The sequence below is a fragment of the Neophocaena asiaeorientalis genome, unplaced genomic scaffold (genome assembly GCF_003031525.2).
Source record: "Neophocaena asiaeorientalis asiaeorientalis breed wild unplaced genomic scaffold, Neophocaena_asiaeorientalis_V1.1 scaffold149, whole genome shotgun sequence".
NCBI lineage: Eukaryota > Metazoa > Chordata > Mammalia > Artiodactyla > Phocoenidae > Neophocaena > Neophocaena asiaeorientalis.
The window spans coordinates 7,448,643-7,457,737 of NW_020174442.1; positions in this window are offsets into that span (position 1 = coordinate 7,448,643).

The following is a 9,095-nucleotide window of genomic DNA, read 5'->3' on the forward strand; positions in this document are numbered from 1 at the left end:
GCTATTGAGTTATAGGAGTTCCTTATATATTTTGGATATTAACTGTTTATCAAATATGATTTCAAATATTTTCTCTCATTCCATAGGTTGCCTTTTCATTGTTGATTGTTTGCTTCACAGTATACAAACTTTAGTTTGATGTACCCCCATTTTCTACTTTGGTTTTGTTGCTTATGCTTTTGGTGCCAAGGAATCATTGCCAAGATCAATGTCATGAAGCTTTTCTCCTATGTTTTCTTCTAGGAGTTTTACAGTTCTGAGTCTTATATTTAAGTATAATCCATTTTGAGTTGATGCGTATAAGACAAGGGTTCGATTTAAGAAATAAACGCAATAGAGAATAGAAAAACAATTTAAAAAATCTATGAAACTAAGAGCTTTTTGAAAAGAAAAAGCACATTGATAAATCTTTAGTTAGACTAAGAACAAAAGAGAACACTCAAATAAGATAATAAATGAAAGAGGAGACATTACAACTGATGCCAGAGAAATATAAAGGATCAAAAGAGGCTACTATGAACAATTATACCCCAAATTGAAAAATCTAGAAGAAATGGATAAATTCTCAGAAACATACAACCTACCCAGGCTGATTCAGGGAGAAATTTAAAAAAAAATCTGAACAAACCAATAGAGTAAGGAGATTGAATCAGTAATCAAAAACCTCCCACTAAAGAAAAGCCCAGGACCAGATGACTTCATTTATAAATTTTATCAAACACTTAAAGAAGAATTAATGTTGATTCTTCTCCTCAAACTGTTCCAAAAAGTTAAACAGCATTGAATACTCCAAAATGTGTATTATAAGGTCCTAATTACCCTGTTACCAACGTCAGACAAAGACACCACAAGAAAACTACAGGCTGATATCCCTGATGAATACTGCTTCAAAATCCTTAAATATTAACAAAGTGAATTCAACAGCACATTAAAAGGATCATAGAAAATGGCCAAGTATGATTTACCCCTAGAACACAGGGATGGTTCAACATACACAAATCCACTAATGTGACATACCGACAGAATAAAGAATATAAATCACATGATCTTCTCAACAGATGCAGAAAAAGTTTTTCACAAAATTCAAAACACTTTCATGATAAAAACTCTCAACACATTACTTATAGAAGGGATTTACTTCAACATAATAAAGGCCACATACGACAAGCCCACAGCTAACATCACACTCAACAGTAAAAAACTTAAAGCTTTTCCTCTAAGATCAGGAAAAAGGTAAAGATACCTACTCTTGCTACTTCTATTCAATATAGTATCAGTATAGTACTAGAAGTCTTAGGGCAATTAGTTATGAAAAAGAAATAAAAGACATTGAAATCACAAAGGAAGAAGTAAAACTATCTCTATTTGCAGATGACATGACATGATCTTATAGGTAGGAAACCCTAAACATGTCACAAAAAAGCTGATAGAATAAACAAGTTTTAAAAAGTTGCAGGACATAAAATCAACATAAAAAATTAGTTGTGTTTCTATATACTAACAACAAACTATCTGAAAAGGAAATAAAGAAAATAATTCCATTTACAATAGCATCCAAAAAAAAAAGAGAATAAACTTAATCAAGCATGTGAAAGACTTGTACACAGAAACTACAAAATATTGATGAAAAATTTAAAAATACACCAAAACTTTTTAAAAAATTAACATTATTAACTCGTAATAATTGAAACTCTTGTTGAAAACTAATTTCTATTATTGTATGTGAATATGTTTATTATTTTCCTCAATGGACACTTTAATACTAACAATGAATAACTCAGGGAAAATATAAAATAATGATGAGTTTAAAGATATGGAAACAGAAAAGGAAATCATAAAGAAAACCTTTAATAGAGTCTAACTATAAAGTTAATTTAAAATTATCCTTTCTAAAAACCAAAACAAAGTTGAAATATAATTAGAGTATAGCTTATTTGTGGAAACAAAATAAATATACTCTAAAAAATAGACCTCAAAACAGTTTTTCTTTTTGTCACGAGATAAAATAAAATTATACATTTTGAGAGGATTAGTGACAAATTTGAGGAAGTAAGTCATATTGCTAGGAGTATCTTGGCAATGTATATCATACTTGATTTTACAGCAATGTTGGATATCCAGGGTAAGGAGAAGGTATTTAAAAAGTACTGTGCACCAACTGTGTTTTAGAAACTCACAAATATTATGATTAAACATGAGAGATAAGTATCACAATAATCAAAAAATGCACATTAAAAACTAATCCAAGAAGTTACTCAAGCTAATACAGCAAATTAATAGAAGAGAAAGCATTCAAACCCATCTCTGAGATTAGGAGGTGCTAGAATATATGTTTCTTTATGTGTGGGCTTTAAAATCAGACACATAAGATATGAAATTTACACCAAAATTTCATTTAATTCTACATAGTTGACTATTGTTCTACTACCCTAATCCTCAATCGCAGTTCTGTTTCCAGACTTTTTCCTGTCAATCTCTAACCCACAGAGATTGTGTGAAGCTTTGAGTTCCCTCCTGAGAAAGGTGATAGTTAAAATATTTAACAACTTGCATAGCTTCATTACTACTCAATCAGAAGTGATATCAGATGCAAACCAGACCTTGTGAACAGACACTTGATGGATGAATTGAATATTGCTCCAAGATATTTTGGTCCTGGCTTTTCCTACTTACTTCATACATACATCTTATTCCAGCTCCTCTGTTTACATACCAGGCTACACCTCATCCAGCATAGATAAACTGGGGAGAGGGAATGTGTGGGCCAAACAAACAGGATTGGCAGGTTTAAAATAACACCTTAAAGTACTAAGACGACAGACAATTTTCTTGATCTGTATCCCTAATTTAGAAAATTGTTAACAAAAGTAGTCACTTAATTGAGAAAGTAAAATAGAAACAGATTATGATTTAAATACCTTAAACTGGATTCAACTAAAAATATCTAAATATAACTCTGCCTAGCAAAGAAATACATTTATTTTCAATATAGATTTAAATGACAAATGGTGGCAATTCAAAGAAAGACCAAAGATCAATGTACTTCAAAGTAAATATTGAACTTAGAGATAAAGCTTCAGAAAGAAAAGAAAAAGAAGTCTTACCAAAGGTAAGGAAATCATGTTTTCTTTTCTTTTCTTTTTTTTTTTGCGGTACATGGGCCTCTCACTGTTGTGGCCTTTCCTGTTGCGGAGCACAGGCTCCGGATGTGCAGGCTCAGCGGCCATGGCTCACGGGCCCAGCTGCTCTGCGGCACGCAGGATCTTCCTGGACCAGGGCATGAACCCGTGTCCCCTGCATCGTCAGGCGGACTCTCAACCACTGTTCCACCAGGGAAGCCCTGAAGTCATGATTTTTACACCAAGAATATAGGAATTGAAATGTGTTTAGGCTAAACTGTGTTCTGTCTATTATACTAGCTGTTTTTCATGTGCTATTTATGTGATTCTCCTAATAACTCTATATTAAAGGAACGACTAGTCTCCATTTTACAGTTGAAGGAACTGAAGCCCAGGGAATCTAAATAACTTTGCTAGGAATTAAGTGGCAGAGATAGTTAAACCAAGCAGGATCCTGTGGGGCTCCCGGGCATGGAAGCCTTTCTGTTCAGCCTCCATGACCTTCCCTGAGCTCCAAAGGGCAGGTTCAAACAGTTGCTAATCAGGGAAGGGAGGGATTTCATAGACAAGGGAGGAGCAGCCAAGAAACAATAGTGCAGCCTTGGAGCAGGGTCCTGGTTCTGTGGCAAGGGAAACACAGTATCTTCTGAGCTCTTTATACAACTAATACCCCCAATAAATGAAGATGAAGCAATGCTCATACCAGAGAGAAGGTCACAGTTTGATAGCCTTGAGAACCAGAGAAGCTTACCTGGAGACCACCTGAGGTCAGATTAAAGGAGTGCAGGCCCTGCATACACTCTAATCTTATCAGCAATCCCACCCTTGAACCACTGCTATAAAACTCCTCACCAAATCCTCCCAGGTTGAGACATACAGTATTTCCGGACAGGAGCCTGCTGTGTCTCCCTTTGCCTGGCAAAGCAATAAAGCTATTCTTTTCTACTTCACCCAAAACTCTGTCTCTGAGATTCGATTTGGCACTGGTGCACAGAGGACGAGTTTTCCGCATCTGTAGGGCATGCTTTTTCTTCACCTTCTGGGGTAGAATTCCTAGGAGAAATGTGCTCTGACAGGAACTACTGTTCATAACCCCAGTGGAATGAGAAGAAAAGAACAATTACTACTGGAGGGTATACATGTGGATATATCTAATATCTGAGGGGTTCACCTGGCTAAAAATTGAGTCCCAAAATAAACACAGAAATATACTCACCTGTAGAAAAACTTCCCGCTAAATTATATACTTAATAATTGAACTTTCCTCTTTGGGATCCAAACAACCCTTCCCTGCTTCCCCATCCCCGCATGTTATTGAAATTGCTGGCACTAAAATCACTGGATTCCAAGGGTTGTAAAATATAATGACTTGTCATTATGAAATGACACATTTATATGTTGAAACACTGTATTTAACACCATCTCTATGTGTGTTTCAAAAACTCATGGTATCTCTGGGAAACCCAGTGTTTTGCAGTGGGTGGTTCAACCAAATATCCAGTGTTGCCAGAGCAAAATAGTGAAGTCCTACAGATAAGATTCATCTCTGTCCTATTTCTCTTTTCAATTGTTTCTTTAAGTCACAGAGTTATTAAAAATATTATCAGCATCTTGGGCAAAGGCCTTGAACCAGAACTTTCTTTGGATTCATTCTCTCTGAGCCTAAAAACTCATAAGTCCAGTCAAAGGCCTTTACAGAATACCCTGCAATATTTCTGGAATATTTTGGAAAGTAATGGTGTTCCTAGGTTGTACTGACAAAAAGTTGTGCATCAGGAAGGAAGGCAGTCTACTCTAACTGTTCTATAACTGGCATGGCTGGAGCACATCTTTTCTAAGGAAAGCTTTAACTCCGAGTGAAACAATAGCCTACTTCTCACTTGCATCTATCTGTTGCAAATCCAAACACTTTTTCTCTTGGCCTTCTTAAAGCAAATCACCTTTTGTAAACTGAAATACTAGGAGAGGGCTTTTCAGTCTCAATTTAACTGTAATTCTTAGAAGTATTTGATGTTATTTGTCCAATTTCCTTCTATTCTGCTGAAGTTGGGTGACAGAGGCTGATGCCAACTGAGTGAATGAGCAACTTTGGGTTCTGCCAGTCAAGGTCTGGAGTAAGTAAGCAGTTATCACCTGAGAAGAGCTGGAATGTCAGGATCAGTGTGATGAGCAAAGAGTGGAGATTTGAGAGCAAAGAATTGAGCTGCAACTCCTGGGCAAGGTCTAATTACAAAGAATTAGACCAGAAAATGAAAGTGAAAAATCACAGAGCCAAGAGTTCAGCAATGTAGAAAACAAGTGAAAGTCAAATAGGTTCAGAATTAGCTAATATTGGTTCTGTGTAATTTCACCCAAAACTGACTGAACTCAGCAACTCCTCTTTTAGAATTCCTAGGTGATTTCAGCTGATATAAACACCCTATTCCTTGGTACCTATTTCAGAGCTTTCCTGCCTTTCCCTGGAGGAAAAGTGAGATATGTGTAGAACTTTTAAAATCTCTTTAAAGTTATAGTGACTGCCTTCCCGACATTCTTCTTTCCAGAGATTGAGATTGGTTTTTGTGCTTATGGGGCTTGATATTATCTCCGCTGTGTATTCTGATTCCCATCATGGGCTATTGGGGGTGAATTCACTAGTATGGAAACATGAGACCACTAGCATTCCAACAGAGATGCTAAGGGACAGGAGAGATGATACAAGGGCTAGTAGAGGGTACTAGTGATTTGGTCTGGTTTCTATGAAACATTCACTGTTTCTCCTGATGGAGTAGGTGATATCCTGGATGTACATATAGGATGTACAGAATCTGGACCCTGTGAATTCAGGGGTTTATCTTTCTCCAAAGCATCCTGATGCTTTCAAATCCACCACGATCAGATACCAAAAACCACACAGAGTTTCCAAATCACACATCCACTCTTTCTCCCCTTTTATATACACTTGATTTAGAGATGAGGGTTCAATAAGTAATGGACCAGACCAAGCCAAGCCTTGGGCCCATTTACTCATAAGTTGACAATGCACCCCACTATTTGCTATTTGTGATCATAATAATCCCTTACAGGTAGTGGCTTCATAATCAGTAAGATTTTCACCAATTTCATAAATTGTAGAGTAGACTGATTTCTATTAATAGAAATAGAAATCTTGGTGGGGGACAAAAAAGGATCAGGGTAGCCATTTGCCAATTCAAGTTACAATCTGAAAGCTAGAGGGCCTCTCTTCCATCTTTTTGAGGAGATTCTCAGCTCTTGACAGGCATACTGTGCAGAAAATCAGCCCAAGATATCATTATAATCAGGATAGAATTGCAAAGGAGACTGAATGCCCAGTTTCAACAGGTCATTTGTCAAATTCCTATCCTTAATAGGAAATAGTAGTAGAACTAAGAAATCTAAGATAGGGATATTAGTTCGATGAACCTGAGAATCTTGAACCTCCAAATTCTCTGAATCTTATGCATTAGTAGGAATAGCTTCACTTCATCCAGTGATCAACAACTTCTTGAGTGGAAATTTTACAATGGCTTCAGATGAGGCAGATGTCTTTTACAAAAATACTTGCTCTCTTATAGATCTTCCCCAGTTCTTCTCATTACATTCAGGCAAATAATGTCACATCTTAACAGAGCTGAAATGGTAATATAAAGTCCCTTCTCCAGTAAGAAATATCTGGCATACCAAAAAAATGTCGGTACTTGGCTAAGTTGTACTGGCAGGAAGCAGGAGTACATATACATGAATGGATCTAGAGAGTTGGACTGGAAGGTGAAGTAGAATATGAGACTCAACGACAAAGAATTTATCATCATGACTCCACTCACCCATAAGTTGATATTCAGTGTTCTGACAACACCTGGACCAAGTCCTAATCATCTGCTGGCATCACTCTTTGGAGGTGTACATAACAATGATCTTCAAGAAATAAGTGGAGATACTGGACTTCCTTGGTATAGATGTGAGAAACAAGGTCAGAAGACTGGGAGGTGGCAATGTAAGCCTAAACCACCATTTGAATTTGGAGGAGGTAATGTCTCTGATTTGATCTTTCGACATTTTTGAAAGAGATCTAACAATACCCTAGATTAGACTATAAACTCCTAGACAGCAGAGACTATGTTTTAATTCATGATCATACCTTCTATTCCTTACAAGATAGCACGAACATTTGTTGATAGAGCAAATGAAGGAATAGGGTTACTGTAAGGAGTCAAGTGACACAATGTACAGATGGAAAAAAATATATATCTGGTATATAAAAAAGCTCACTACCTCAAAGTAGTGAGCTTTCACTTCCTTCTTCACCTTCTTTCTTTTAAATCTGTCTCATAATCTCTCTCCATTCCACTCTCTGCAAAGAGAATCACATGCTCTGCCCTGTTTGGAACAATTATTATCTTCCGCCTTGTCTGTTAGAATGACTTTTTATCTATTAATCCCTGCTCCTCTGCCAATGTCTACAGAACTGTCTGCTGAGATAAGTTTTCTCAGTCTCAGGTCTAATCATGCTAATACTTGCTTTCCACTTACTTTAGTACAAAGCCAAACTCCTTTACCCTGGAAATCAATGCTCTTTACTGATATGGTGGAAACAGTATGGGCTACGAGTTAGCAAATGCCCGGGGCATGGCCGCTAATTAGCAAGCTTTGGCTAGATTTAATCTGTCTTAAATTCATTCCCTTATCTGTACAAGTTGTATACTAGTACATAACACAGAGGTATCACAATAAAAAATAAAGGGTTAAAATATGGGAAGCACCTAGTAATGATAGGCACCAGATTAGCTTTAAATATACATATAATCATCTCTCTAGTTATACCTCCTGTCATTTCCCTTCAACTCAAGATGAGAATGACTCCAAGTATCCCATTTGGGGAGACTGAGTTGTTGATGAGGCTATCTAAAACAATCTAGTTTGTATCTACAAAATAATTGTTTCTTTGCATTGCTCACGCCGCCCCTTTCCTCTAGAATATACCACATTCCTTCTTTACCCAAAAACTTATTCGATTGTACCTTAGATTAAATTAACCAGCTGCCCCATGAAATAGTAGTACTTCCTTTTCCTAATTCTATAAAACTTACTGGTTAATTTTGTTACAATACTGATACTACTATAAAGTAATTGCATTTGCCATTGCCACTCATCAGACTGTGTACTCTCTGAAACACCCATTTAGTTATTTCTGCATTCCTCCCATATCTTAGCAGATTCTGGCGCACACACTCATGCCTGGTAAATATATGAATGTGATTGAGTGAATGAATAAAAAAACTTGAAATTTCATCAATTTAGAAAAAAAGTTTTAAATATTTAATGACAGAGATCTATTTGGTCAAAACCTATGGGTAAAACACCAAGTATCCTCTATAAAATAATAAAATGAAATCAGTACCATGAAATGGGCGAGCATCTTAGCAGATATGGTAAATAAATTGTTACCTAGACATTAGTGAAGGTTTTACCAAAACCCTCATGAAAATTTTAGCATTACATGAAAGTGAAGAAAAGTACAAATGTTAAAATTGAAGAAAATTATAGTAAATATGAAGCTTTAAATGATTTATTTTAAAATATTTATGTTTGCCACTTCCTAAAAAGAGTTATTCTCTCTTGCTATCTCATTGACTCACATCCATATACTCATATTTTCGTTAACAGGTCCACTGCGAAAGAAGAGAAGAAATTTAAGGCTGGGAGTTACTGTCTATACTGAGTCCCATCGAGAAGGAATAAAGAGGAAAAATCAGAATATTAGATATAGAAAATATCAACTGAAGTGATATACATCATCCCTTAAAGTTTTGCTGCCACTTGCTCAGCAAGCTTTCTCAAAATTTGACAGTGGTGAAAAGAATTCTTTAAAAAAATATTTCATTTGGCCATGGAATAAATTCTGTTCTTAAAATATTACATGGGGTCATCAATGCCAAGAAAGTACATGGTAAAAAAGGAACTTAGAAGATTCAGTTA